Source organism: Protopterus annectens, chromosome 5.part1 (genome assembly GCF_019279795.1).
Source record: "Protopterus annectens isolate FY-2018-M chromosome 5.part1, PAN1.0, whole genome shotgun sequence".
Lineage (NCBI taxonomy): Eukaryota > Metazoa > Chordata > Ceratodontiformes > Protopteridae > Protopterus > Protopterus annectens.
The window spans coordinates 480327501-480343003 of NC_056736.1; positions in this window are offsets into that span (position 1 = coordinate 480327501).

The window sequence follows — 15503 nt, forward strand, 5'->3', positions numbered from 1 at the left end:
TTATTTATTTTTTTTTTTGGAACAATATCTTGATGGAAGTTAGGAGTAAAATGTGGTTTTAATTAAGTGATATATTCCTTCCTGTTTGTGTGAGGGTGTGATGCTTTTGTAATGTAATGACTGGCTTAGGTCAACCATGTGATTTAGATTTAGTGTTTTAAAACTGATTGTTGTTGCTTGAGGAAGTTTTAACACTGTTTATAATGAATGTGCTTATCTTTTGGATTAAGTAGTTTTTTATTATACGTGTTTTATACTTTCATTAAATGTTTTGATTCAGAATTTCAGTGCCTGGATTTTTTTTTTGTTTTGGATTACCATCTGTTTTCGTGTACTCTTCTGGTCATTGACATAAAATATGTGATTGTGAGCTAGTATACATGTTCTGCATGAACACACTTGTACAACTGTCATGATGTCTCAGTAATCTAAAGGGAAATCAAGCACACCTTCCTTAATAACTAACACATTTCAGAGGTGTTAAGAGTTAAGCCTGTAGTATAAATTACAATCAATCCTGGCTAGTTGAAAGGTTTACATGGCACATATATGCCACAATCCACACTTGCACAACTGTAACCTATTCCATCAATGTTGTCAATGAGGTATGTATTTACTGGGTGCATCACAGGAGCATGTATCACACATGCATCTTGTATGACACATTGAAGGGTGTTCTACACTGTCAACTGCTAATAGTTATGCAGCAAAAAAATACATATTTATGGCTGAAAAGATGTGTGGTAGCTCACTGTGGCAAAAGTGATATACTTGAATAAATCATACCTGGAAGATGTGTTCAGAGGTACATGCTTATAATCAATTGTACCTCGTTATTGCTGTGATGAGGGTAAGAAAAATGGGACTATAATGCCCTTTGATGTTGCACATACTCAGGTGTTGTGCTACATACAATGGATCGGTCACCACCTGTGGGCACATGCTTGTGGAAGTTCTGCATACTATCTACCTGAGTACACAGGTCATGTACCACTTGATCTGTTCATAGGGGTGTGCTGTCTCTATTGTAATTAGCTTGTGTATTTGTTTTCATAAAAGAAATAATCCCAACAAGAATTTGTGTTCATCTACTGTGTCTCCATGGCTCTGACAACAATCCTTTGTGTGTGTTAATACCACCTGCAGTATACCAATACAAATCTTGGATTCGTTGATTGCCCACAATTTACGGTTATCCAAAAAACTAGTTTGGCACTGGATGTTTCATTCTGTCTTGGTACCTGAGACTTAAATAATGAACAGGAAAGGGTCTAGTACAGGATCCTGCAGTATGGACCAGGTCACTGGAGTCTAGATAGAGGTGACTTCACACACTTCAACATAATGTGTCCTGTATGTGATCCATTTCTCCATCCACTTAGTGATGTAGGTGTTAATGCACACTTGAGACATTTTCTCTGTAATACTTGAGTGCGGATTTCTGTCAAATGCCTTAACCAGGACAGGTTATGCAAGATGATAATGCTTTCCTCATGCATGCCCCTGTTGACCTTCTTGAAGACATCAAACAGATTTAACAGACATGATGTAGCCTTATCAACTCAAATGTGGGTTTGGTACACAATCGGGAGATTACCTGTGTCCTTTTTGATAAGGTCCATGATTACTCATTGGTCTGACTCATAAATGATGAGAGTAAGGATTATAGGTCTATAAGGCAGTCCATGCATCATGTGATGTTCCCCACCTCCACCCCCATTCAGATGAATGACTGATGCTGTGCTCCATTCTACAAAAACATAGGCTGTCTGAAGGCCGTGTTTAAGTAGGGATCCAACTCTGTCTGCTAGGTCAGGTTTTAAAAGATGCTATAGGCAACCAGGAATGTTGTCAGGGATCATTGATTCTGTGTTATTAGCCACAGAGAGCACACAGATGAGCTAGTCTCCTGAAGATAAACTGAATATTGTTTGCATGTATACTTTGGCTGATAGCCACTGGCGACAGGGTTGTGAAGTGTGAGACAAACTGTCAGTAAGCAGATCTGTTTTCTCCAGTTGAGTATGGCTGGTGGCATCCAAAAACAGCTCTGTGTTTAGTTGTGTATTCCTCTTAACATTTCACAGTTATTTAAATAAATAAATGATTTCTGACAACACCTCCAAATATACCTTTAGTTATGCATCTCATGCCACACAATAGTACTGTTCACACAGTCATACGAGTCTAGCAGTGTCACATAATTACATCAATTGCACAACGTATGCCTGTATGTTTTTCACTGGAAAGCTGCATTTGAGTGAGCTGATACCATATAAGGACACATTACAAATCAGTTGGTTGTGACTAATACACAACAGTTACTGACACAAATGTTGATACTCACACAATTGTGCCAGCGACTACCTGAATAATCCTTTTGAATATGAGCACAATTGCACATACATTGAATTCCATAAGGTTGCATTTGAATCAGAACTTATGATATTTCTGTATATATCACATGCAGATGAAACACGACTTATGTGCCCATGTAATCAGAATGAATTTATATTGATGTATGTCACATAGCATTTACTGATGGTAGGTATACACATGCATACATGTGCCATACTGTAAGTGTCACTGTGATAGCTTCATGAGAACTGGGTAGAATGTTGATCTGTTCTACTACAAAAACACATGCCTTATGAAGCCAACAATATACATAGTATCATCCCAGGTCAACGGTTCTCAGGAGGCATATTACTACAGCTGTTATGGAAGGAACATCTAATCAAACGGCAGCAACAGCCATCAATAACTTACCTCACATCACAGATTGTAATACCCTCTTGTATGCCTAACCTACATCTACACCTCATCATAGTAAATATTGATGACAGCAACACAGACACGTGAAATGTTCATTGGATCATTGGACATTAGTAAGCTAATGTTCAACATCACATAAATTCCTAGCCATTATTTTACCATTTAAAAAAACTCTATATAGCTATATGATGGAAGATAGTAAGGCTATGTGGGTATGTGTGTATTGTTTTGATTGCAGAACATAATGCCACTGTCCATATGTGACATGTGCACCACACCATGACAGAATTAGCAATCACACATGTAGTGGTCCAGAAATAGATTTCAGAGGCTCATGGAATGACTCTGCTTCATGATGTGTGTATGCATATTTGACAGGAGGACATCCACCACTCCTTTGCAGGAAGGATGTCTTGTGGCCAGATGAAAAAGAGGATGATGGATGCATGGGGCTACATTAAATGTTCTCCTAAGTAGTAATGAAATGAATAGCAATTCTCAAGATCATACAATGACCATAATGTACCATAGACCACTAACACTGCAGTAGACTGGGTCTGATTTGAACATTACACCTGTGTAGGTATAGAAGAAAACTTTCATACAACATAACACTAGCACCAGCATATATGTCTGACTTTAACACTGTCACATTTCACTTTATGTTGTATGATAGCATCATTATATGCTCAGAAGAACATGTTTGGAGGACTGTCTGACATGAATGTGGAGTTTCATCTCAGTGTTGTTTGAAAAATAATATGTGAAACTATACAGATTCAAGTTGCCTGCTGTCAGACTAGAACTCCTAGATATCTAGGTCAAGAAGCTTAAGAACACAGTACTTAATATTACTGCCACAGCACAAGTTTGACTTGAATACTATCAGAGTACATGTTAAACAAGATGATGTAATTTATGTATGTTACAAGAAGATGCTCGGTGGAGTGACCCCACTATGGACTCACATGCCATTCTAAAATTTTCACCATACTGATTGTTGAATGCACACAAACCAGTAGACTGCAGTAAAAGGAGAACACCTGTCTAATTATATCCAGAGTGCAGTACATAATGTAAGTTACAGCACAAGACTGGCTTTTAGAGTGCCAGACAACATTTTATAGCCAATGACATCAGCAGTGTATATTTGTGAGAAAAAGATGGTAGTAGGAGTGTCTCACATGCTGTTCTAAAATGGCCTCTTGAATGTGAACCAACTGAACACACACACACACACACACACACACACACACACACACACACACACACACACACACACACACACACACACACACACACACACCAGTTGACTGCAATGAGATTAGAATCCTCACCTAACTAGGTACACCAGCTAGAGAACTTAGCACGGGCACCATTGGACAAGTCTGACTTCTACAATGCTGCTGGACAATTTTTAGTGGATGACATCATCATTGCATGTTTCAGAGATGAAACTGGGGGGCCTGTATGAAATATATGGGTAGCCATATATGACTGTCAAAATATTTGTACTCCATGAGACTGGATTGCTGACAGTAGGATACACGCTTACACTTCTCTGAATAGACACACATTCACACACACACATCACTTAACTGCAGTGAGACTAGAACCCCTACCTAACTAGGTACACCACCTAGAGAAGTCAGTATTTAACACAGGTGCCATGACACAAGTCTGACTTTTACAGTGCTGCTGACAATTTCTGCTGGATGACATCCCCATTGGATGTTTGCAAGAAGATGTTTTCAGGCCTGTATGAAATGCCTGGGTAAGCATGTATGACTGTCAAGATATTAGTTCTGCATGGGACTGGATTGATGATAGTAGGATACAGACTGATGTCCTTCTGACTATGCTTACACACTTACACATACACAGAGGCACACACATAGTATGGTTGCTGAGCTAGTTTAACACAAATGTAAGTATTGTGTTCCCATCTGCAAAATACAGCAGTTAATGATTGCAACACCCCTGAACTATGTTTTTGCCTTGTCATAGTCATCTTTACAGGTAATGTCATCATCATTATATGATGTGGTTAACATATCCTGTGATGAGTGTGATGTGCCAAGTGTGGATGTACTATTTCCTGTTGTGTTTCCAATATGCATGTATATTTCAAGAGACAGCTTGACAAACTAAGTACAAAAATCTGTCAGGAGTACTTGTAGCAGAACTGAGACATATGCAGTTGTTTCCAAGTATGTTCCATACATTACACACTTATTATCACATACAGACACACACATGTTTTGTGATCAGCATGGATGAACTATCTATGTATGTGGGTTCATATTTGTACAGAAGTGCTGTCCACATTAATACATATATATAAGACAATCTGAATGTCTATTGTCATTATAAAAGTGTACATGGCATGTAACAATGCAGGTTTGCCTTTTATTTCTGTAATGTAGTTGACATTTGGGAACTAGTACTGACATACCAGGTTTCAAAGTGCATGGCTGCAGGTAACATATGACTCTGTGTAAATATGTGTTCAGTCAGTAAAAAGTGCCTTCCCTTTGGTTATGTTTTTACATGGATTTTAATGAGGTGGCAATAAACGTAAGTAATACATGCTAATCAACACTTTCCATAGTACGCTGCCAAGCAGCTAGTTTCCATGAGTGATGGCAAAATGTTTGCACATGTGAGCTACACATTTAAGGACTCCTACTTGAAGTTAAGAAGTACTTATCCATACTGGCTATGGTAGACAAAGGTAACAGACACTATGGTGTTCATAACTAGTTCATATAGTAAATGTTGTGTCATACGTTCTTTAACATTAAAAAAGTATTTATGCTGCTTTCTCTGTTTCTGCATTGTTAAGTAATGAGCAAATGCAGATCTCTGCTTCACTGAGAAACTTATGGGAGCTCTAGTGGTTCACTTTTCTCCACACAAACACACTAAGCAGAGAGGCATGGTGGTCAGCACTTTGGACAATAATTAGTGGAAGAAAATCACCTGCTGCCTAGCTGTCTCTGTGGTAGCAGGTGTAACAGCTGTGAGCTTTTATTCTGAGCATGGATGATACAGGGTTCAAATCCAGCTCTATTGATTTTTTGTGTAGGTATTCTTGATGTAATAAATAATTACATGTGATAGTTTTTGGAAATGACAGGGGGAATGACTACAGTGAAGTACTGTATAAAAACAAGCAGTGCTCGATTTATGTCAACAATACACATACAGATTTACATATTTAGACATTTATAACTCTAAGTAAATATTATATGCAATTTTTAATATGAGTGCCTTTACTCTGCTTAAAATGTGTGTTACTTTAGTGCAGTGAATTTAAGCCTTATTTCTCGGAGGTAACCACACCATCCCATGGGATGTGAAGAACCATTCACCATTGCTTGGCACTGGTGCACAATGCCAAACTCTGTGCAAACGCAGAGGACAAAAAGTGAAAGGCTTCACTGGAGATTTATTATTTATGTGTGTGGTATAAGATTCTATTTTTTGACCAGATTAAATGTGTGAAAATGGAGTTGAGTATAAAGTGGTAAAATGGGAGGCAAGCAGGGGGAAGAACAAAATGGAAGCAATATAGGAATGTGCAGGCAGGAATTAGAAAAGAACATAGCTATCCACTTCTTCAGCAGTGCAAAATGGCCATGGATAGAATATTGTATGAATTTGGACTGCCACCTCAACAATGATGGGTGACAACAATGCAGTAATATTGTATAGTCAATTTGACCAAATCAAGTGTGTCAAGAAGACACATGCACATTGGAGAGCTATGTATGGGACAATACATATATACTTTTTTGGGACATGTGCCCATTTTTGTGTTTTTACTTCAGTAAGAGAGGAATGTTGGGTAAGGGAAGTAGATATGTCATGGTCAGGTAAATAAGGTACATGAGGCAGTAGATACAGACAAATAGGACAATGAAGAAAAGTGACAGGGATGGTGAGGGATACAACAGTTTGAGGGACACCATGCCCATGTCCATCAAACATGGGGACAGTGAGGCTCTAGTCCTCACCCTAAGAATTGTAATGATCATCCCCCTGCTCCACTTGCTGTTGGAATGCTTGACATTTTCTTTTGCCCAGCATTCCAGTGAGCATCTTTTCCATGCAGCTAGGCATGCACCAATGGTACTTTCCATGACTTCACTCACTATGCCTTACATCAAAATCATCACCTCCGCCAGTACTCCTGGAGGGTACCATACACCTGCAATCAGTGTAATACTACCTGATGTGAATGGCCCAGGTGGTGCAGAGGTAGCATAGGCAGTACTGCCAGGTTGGGTCCCAGATGTTCTGGGCATTATTGTGGCAGCCATTGGCAGGTTGGTAGGCTGAACCGCATGCTTGGCCTACCTCCCTGTGCTGTAATCATTTTGTGAGTTGTCAGAAATTGATGACATTAGAACATTTTGATCACACAAATAAAAATAAAAAGAGAGATAAGGGGTGGTGTAAAAGGCAAAAAAAAAGAAGATAATTAGTACCATAATATGTGACATACAACAAATTATTATGATATAAATAATCATTTTACTTTTACATTAAGTATACTTTTTAACAACTACAAACTATGACTGATGATTGTTCCATGTAATCCTTACAATATGCATACATTGCATATATGCTTTATTAAATAATACAGATTAAGTTAACAGCATGGCATATACGCCAATTTTGTTGACATTATTATTTCATATTTTTAAATTATTTTACAATATATTTGTTACCTATGGGATTTGAACCCACAACATATGAACACACTATTACAATTGACTCCTAAAGCTGGCTTGAGCTACAGACTGAGCAATGTATGCTTGGCTTTGCAGTTAATATATGCATGCTTAATTTGCTAATAATGTATACAAGAGCAATACTTTAGATAAAATAAAATTATGTCATGCTGCATAAATACCCCTTGCTTCTCTTTGTCTTTCCAAATCCTCAGCATGGGCACCCCTGTTTGCTGCAATCTTCTGGTTCACTGTAAAAGAAAAAGGGCAGAAAAAGAGAAGAGCATTATGCATACCTGTCTTGACTGCATCCAGCTTGTTATGTCATTTAAATTATCTTTATCTGTATACTTACACATCTGTGGGATGTCAGCAGTCCTAAACCCATCCAGTCTCTTGTTAAGTTACTCCTGCTTGTGCATTTTCAGGCTGTTATAGTGGTGGCTGCATTGCTCTCCAATGTGTGCAATGCCAGTAACACTGGAGACAACCTTGGTCAGACTATTCTAATCCTCTTATTTGCATTGAGAGTCAGTTTATTCTCCCTGCAAAAGCCTATGGTTGTGGTTCTTTACAAGGAATCCAATGAATATTGTGGATTCCTTCACATCCCGTCTTTGAGCCCTAAATTGGGCACCTTGCCTTCTAGCTCCTGCCATGTCCTTACAGGTCGATCAGCAACAGTTAGAGTGTTTTTCCACCAATTCGTGTTATTGTGTATTACAGTTAGTAAGCAAACCTGAACAACAGATCTCTCAAATTCTCAGTACAAGAAAACTGGACAAAGCCAAAGATAATGGGGGGACAAAGGCCAGAAATAGGAACAGATTTTAAATATTGTTCCTATAAACTTAAAAATGCTAAAATAACAGGTTTTGTATTATTATGTGTTTCTGAAGGATATGAAGTTTGAAACTCAAATACCTGTCATTATTTAGAATTATTAAATGATTTCAATCCTTAAGGACTTGCCAGAAAAGTGCACATTATATGAAGAACAGAGTAAAAATATGAGGCAAAAATCTGGATATTCTATGAAAATCTGGACACGTAAGAGGTATGCTAACAACCATGCCAACTGCATTTGTATGTTGTGAAGTGGAGAGCAACATAGCCAAACAGAGAGGAAGGTACTATATGAAATAGGAAGGGTAATGCGACAGTTGGCATTAATTTATGAGTTGGTTACTGCTGTACCTGTTAGTTGCTTAAACTTTGCAGACGTGTATTGGGTGCATAAATGTTATGACCTGACAGATTTTTTGTGTGGTTTTACATACTGATAAAAGTAATCTGTACAAAGTGGGATTCAGGCCTATGTAAAATAGACAAAACATATTCTTCCACATATATGCTTTTTCATCCTTGTCAGTGAAGAAGTGCTTCCCAGACATAGCCATTAATTATATATACACATGACAGAGTGATGGGTTAACCATGTCTGTGCGTCACCACAAGGTCCTGGTTTATAAATTTATGTGTGTATGACTGTGAACGAAAATGAAAACACGGTCATCTGTGTTAGCATGTCTGTCAGGAGATTTGTGTATATTCTCAGATTAACTGTATTGTATGCCAGCATGTCTAATTGTAAAAAAATGTAAACAATTTTTAAATTGTTGAGTATCTCCCTGTTTATACAAACTGTTTAAAGAATCTGACAATGTTTTGATACATTTCTAATTGCACATGTTTGAGACAGAGATTCTAAAGTACTGTGGAGAATCAGCTAAGCAGTAGATAATGCTATTATAATTTTCCTTGTTGCTAGGTAATTGTTTGAACAGCTGATTGACAGGAAAAAGAACTTTTTCTAACAGCTGACTGTTATTTTTAAAATAGGACAATTGAGACTGTTAAGCTATCCAGTTTGTCAAGTGCTGCACAGTTTGTGAAGAGCAGCTGTTAGTGAACTGTTGCAGCCAGTGGATACCCATGAAAGAGAGGTCACCAAAAACTGTAAGCCTGCTTTTGCCTTGCTGTTAAGTTTTAGATTAGATCAGGGAGAGTATTCTCCATTTAGATTAGGAAAGTTTAGTTATTCAGACAGAGTTGTTTCTAGAATGATGGATTTCTATCCTACAGTTTAATTTTATATTTCTGGTGATTGAATTCTGGTGTATATTGAAGACTATTGATTTACATTCTTGTAATCATTTTACTTATTATTAAATATAATAAGCATATGACAAGGTGTGATGGCCGTGCCCTGGCCCAGCAATCAAGGAGCCTCAATTCTTACCACCAACACCAGGGAGGGCATCTCATATGAGAGGAAAGGATAAAAAATACACACAGTAAAGTACAATTTCCCTTAAGTGCACACAGAGATCACAGTCAGTCTGGGACTGGTTGCTCCCTTGCTCCCCAGGTCCCCAATAAGACTCCCCACTGGCACAGCTATAGGGTCCATATCTCAGCCTAGCTGGCAAGCTAACCTTCAGTACCCTCTCTGTTCCACCAGTGCTTCGTGTCCCTGCCCAGGTAGCTGACACACCGCACATACTTTGAGATAAGTATTTATACGATTTCACAGGCACTCCTGGGAAAGGCTGACACAGATTCTCTAGCTGTGCCCCTTTACCCACACTATACGGTAGTAATTACTACCACCACCAGTTAATACTTATCAGCTACCCAAGGCTCTTAAAAGGGTGTGCAATTATTACTGTGCAATATTATTATCCAAGGTTATTAATTGTACACAAGCAACTAATGCAACACCTTACACAGAATAACTTACTATCCAACTCCCAGCATGGTTTCAGGCCATACCACAGCACCACCTCAGCCCTCCTTTCCTTTACTAATGCCATAAACAAAAACAGAAATAACAATAAGTTAACCTCCACCCTCTTCCTTGACCTATCAAAAGATGTTGACATGGTCAACCATGAACTTCTCATTCTTTTTCTAAAATCCATTTTCCTCAATACACACACTATCCAGTGGTTCCAGTCCTACCTACTGGTAGACAACAGGCGGTACTATGGCAGGGCAAACTCTCCAGTCAGCTACCTCTCACACTTGGTGTCCCTCAAGGCTCCATAATAGGCCTACTACTCTCATCTTTATTTTTATCAATAATCTTCATACTACTATCCCTAAAGCTACCTGTATTCAATATGCAGATGATTCCACTCTCATTCAACCACCTCCCCATCCACACTACAAATCTTAAACCAAAATACATTTAACACTATTGAGAACTGGCTCACCAACCAACGACTACTATTGAACCCCAATAAAACTAAACTTCTACTCTTCACTCCTGCTAGTAGATCTGCCACACTTTCATTCTCTGTCACATCTAACAGTGGCAGCACTATCTCCCCAGATCAACACACCAAACTTCTAGGGAATATCACAGACAACAATCTCAAATTTCACCTACAGGTCAACAAAACTGTACAGACCATCAATAAGAAGCTTGGATCACTGTATAGAAAAAAGACACTCTTAACCCCACGGGCTAGGACTGAAATTGCCTGATCACACCTACTCTCTACTCTTTTATATGCCTCACCTGTACTCACAAACCTCAATAAAACAAAACTAAGTAAGCTGACCCATAGCTACAACCATATTGCCAGATTCACCACTGGCTCCAACTATACAACCCATCACTGTCAGAACCTGAAACAACTAGAATGGCTAGAACTGCCCAGCTTAATTCAATTCAATCAATTCTTAATAGCGCACAAAGTTCTTTACCACCCTAAAGATACCCCCTCTCTTATAAATATTATTAAGCCATATAGCAAACTGAGATCCCTACCATCAGCCGACAAATTACTGGTCCAAATCCACAAAGCTAATAACGCAGCTGGTGAATCCCTGTTCACCAACGTTGTTGGCAAAACCTTAAATACCTTGCTAAACTATATAACCCTACAATCCTCCAAAAGTCTTTTCAAAAACCCTCAAATAGTATCTCAAACTGAATTGACTATGCCCATGTACCAACCCAGATTACGTTATAAAACAATAGCATAATCAGTAATTATCATAGCATAATCAGTAATTATCATAACATCTAACTACATCACCATGCTATGGATCCAATCTTACTTGTAATTGTGTCTGTCCATGAGAACTGTGAGTCCCTACTAGGGACTAACTGTGAGTTACAATCTTATTTTTAATTGTCTTTGTCCATGAGAACTGTGAGTCCCTACTATTGAACATTACTAAACCAATGTACATAAGATATATTACCACTTTGTTTTTATATATTCTAATTGTTTTCTAACTTCTTGTGTAACCTTTGTATGTCTGTCCATGAGAACTGTGAGTCCCTACTCTTTTTTATATATATTCTATTGTTTTCTACTTTTCTTGTAACCTTTTTTGTGTTTGTGATGTGCAGCTTTTCTCCCCGGGCCTCCACTGAAAGTGGACAAGTAACCACTCGGACTATCCTGGTAAACAAATGTAAAATAAAATAAAATAAATAAATTGGTAACTGTGACTAATCAGTCAAAGGCTTATTATAGTGGCTTTGTACAATAAACTCTATAAATATGCAATGTTCTCTGGAGCTTAACTTAACTCTACACAAACCAACCACAGGTAAAAGGTCTAAAAATATTTAATAATAAATAATAAAGAACACAAGACAATACTACTACACCACAGTGCTATCCAGGAGTTTAGAGATCACACAGAAACTTAAAATAATTCCGTAGTTCAGTTCTGACGTAACAGAAAAACATTTAAGTCTAATCTTTATAGTCCTAGCTATTTCTACAAGAAAACATACTTCTAAAGTAACTTACTTTTATAGAGCAAGGCTATGCTGAGTTAGATAGTCAGATTAAAATGCTTACAGTCTCTCTCAGCAGTAGTTTTTAAATTCACTAACAACATCTCTGCTGGACCCTCCCAGATTACATCATTTTCACACTTAGGTTTTCCCAGTATACACATTACATCATTTTGACACTTAGTCTGGAGTTCCCAGGCCAACAGGCTACATTATGTAATAATCTAACACCTGCTCAGGAAACTACAAAAATAAAAGACATTTCACATGTATACTCTAGCAATTACTCCTTAAGTTAAAACAATAGAAAGAATGTGTTCAGCTAGCCTCTTCGGCACCACTATCTAGATCAAAAGGGTATACAAGACATAATTTTAACTTCAAAAGCACAGATGTGAAATGCTTAGCTTAGTTTTCCTTACAGCAGATGGCAATGTTGCTACAATCTAGAAGTTCACATTTTACAGTGTTTTCTTTCATTTAAGAAACAAGGCTGTATTTTACATTTATATTTACAAATTATAGAATTATGTATCAAATTCTATTTGCCTAGGCTGGCAGCCTTCACCCATCTTACCCCCAATATTCACATCTTTCCCTCCCAGAGAACTCAAGCTAGTTTTTCAAGTAAACCTTGATAAACGCCACTTGAGAGGGTTAGGTCTGTCTAGGTGTACCTCGCCCCATTGCCTGTCTTGAAAGCCCATCTGCACTGGCATTGCTAATCCCACTGCAGTGTTGCACTGACATATCATATGCTTGCAACTCCAGGCTCCATCTTAGCAATTTGGAATTATGCTGACTGGCCCTGTTTAACCATGTTAGAGGATTGTGTTCTGTCATAACAGTGAATTTGCTTCCATATAGATAAGGCTAAAGTTTTTGCAGTGCCCACACTATGGCTAGACATTCCTTTTCTACAAATGCATAGCATTCCTCCCTGGGTTGGAGCCTATGACTGAGATAAACTATTGGGTGCTCTTCCCCCTCTGACGAAATCTGTCTAAGTACAGCCCCAAGCCATGGTTTGAAGCATCCACTTGCACAACAAATTCTTTGCTGTAATCTGGAATGGCTAACACAGGGGGGTCCTTCCAGAGCTTCTTTAAGCTTCTGGAATGTCTACTCACATGCTGGGGTCCACACTACCTTATCTGGCCTGTTCTTCCTTGACAGGTGTGTGAGGGGAGCAGCTATGGTACTATAACTGAGGACAAACTTTCTGTAGTACCCTGCTGTCCATAAGAATGCCCTCACCTGCTTTTTAGTAATAGGTGTAGGCCATGCCTGAATGGCTTTCACTTTGGCAGGTGCTGGCCTTATCTTACCACTCCCCACTCTATGTCCTAGGTAGGAGACCTCTGCCATACCCCCCTGACATTTGCTCGGCTTAATGGTCAACCCTGCCCTCTGTAGTCTGCTCAGCACCTCCCTGATATGCTGAAGGTGGTCCAGCCAGGAATTGCTGTAGATGACAATATCATCTAGGTAAGCAGGGGCAAACCCTCCTGCTCCTGCTAGAATATTATCCACCAGCCTCTCAAAAGTCGCTGGGACATTCTTCATCCCAAAGCGCATCTTTGTGAACTCATACAAGCCAAAAGGAGTCAGAAAGGCTGACTTCTCTCTAGCACTGGGAGTCAAGGGCACCAGCCAGTAACCCTTGGTAAGATCAATGGTTGTAAGACACTTAGCCCCACCCAGCTGCTCTAGGGCCTCATCTGTCCTAGGCATGGGATAAGCATCTGACTCTGTGTGACTATTTAATTTCCTGTAGTCCACACACAACTTGGTGCTTCCATCCTTCTTTGGCACCAGCACCACTGGAGAGGCCCAGGGGCTGTTTTACTCCTGAATCACCCCTAGTTCCAACATCTCCTGTACCTCATCCCTCAAAATCCATTTGACTCTCTCAGGCACCCTATAAGAGGCCTGCCTAATAGGCCTTTGGGGTCCTGTATCCACCTGGAGCTGCACCAGGTGGGTGTACCCTGGTTTCCCAGTGACCATGTCCCCAAATTCCTGCAACACTGCCCAGATTTCTCGAACCTGTGTAGGAGATAGCTGCTGAGCCATTGCTACCCCTTCCACTGAGGTGTCAGCCTGAGCCTCACTGAGGAGATCAGTGCCCAGATCTCCATCAGACTCCTCCTGCAATCCACTGCAAATGCTCAGCACTAGGGCCTCCCTATCATGGTAAGGTTTCATCATGTTAACATGGTACAATTTGTGCCCCTGCCATCTGCCTAGCAGTTCCACCATGTAGTTAACATCACTTACCTTTCTTACCACCTTGTAGGGACCCTCCCAAGCTGCTTGCAGCTTGTTGTGTCTGACAGGAATGAGAACCATTACCTGCTTCCCCACAGCATATTCCCAAGCTAGAGCATTCCTATCATACCACACCTTTTTCTGTTGTTGGGCTTCTGCAAGGTTCTCCTGGGACAAGCCCATGAGTTCCCTGAGCCTTGTCCTGAGGTTTTGGACATATGCCACAACAGACTCCTTGTGGGACTCACACTCACACTCACCTTCCCACTCATCTCAAATTAAATCTAGAGGTCCCCTCACCCTATGTCTGTACAGCAACTCAAAGGGTGAAAAACCTGTGGATTCCTAGGGAACCTCTTTGTAAGCAGACAACAGATGGGACAAATATTTGTCCCACTCCCTCTTAAACTGATCTGCAAATACCCGTAGCATTGACTTGATTATAGAGTTTAACCTCTCAACATGACCATTTGTCTGGGGATGGTAGGGGGTGGTCATCATGTGCTTCACCCCACAGGACGTCCACAGACAAGCCAGCAGGTCTGACATGAAATCGGCACATCTGTCAAACAGCATTTCATTTGGGAAACCTATCCTGCTGAAAATCTCTAACAAAGCATTTGCCACCTTCTCTGCCTCAATGGAGGAGAAAGTCACTGCCTCAGGGTATCGTGTAGCATAATCCACTACCACTAGGATATATTTTTTCTTTGTGGAACTTGGGATACTCAGAGGACCCACAATATCCATAGCTACCCTCTGAAATGGCTCCTCAATCACAGGCAAAGGCATCAAAGGAGCTATCACATTGTCTCCTGCCTTGCCTACCTTTTGGCACTGCTCACAGGTCCTGCTGTACCCTGTTACATCTCTGGAAATTCCAGGCCAATAGAAGTTTTGCATAATATGCCTCTTTGTACTTTTTATGATCATATGACCTGCAAAGGGAATAT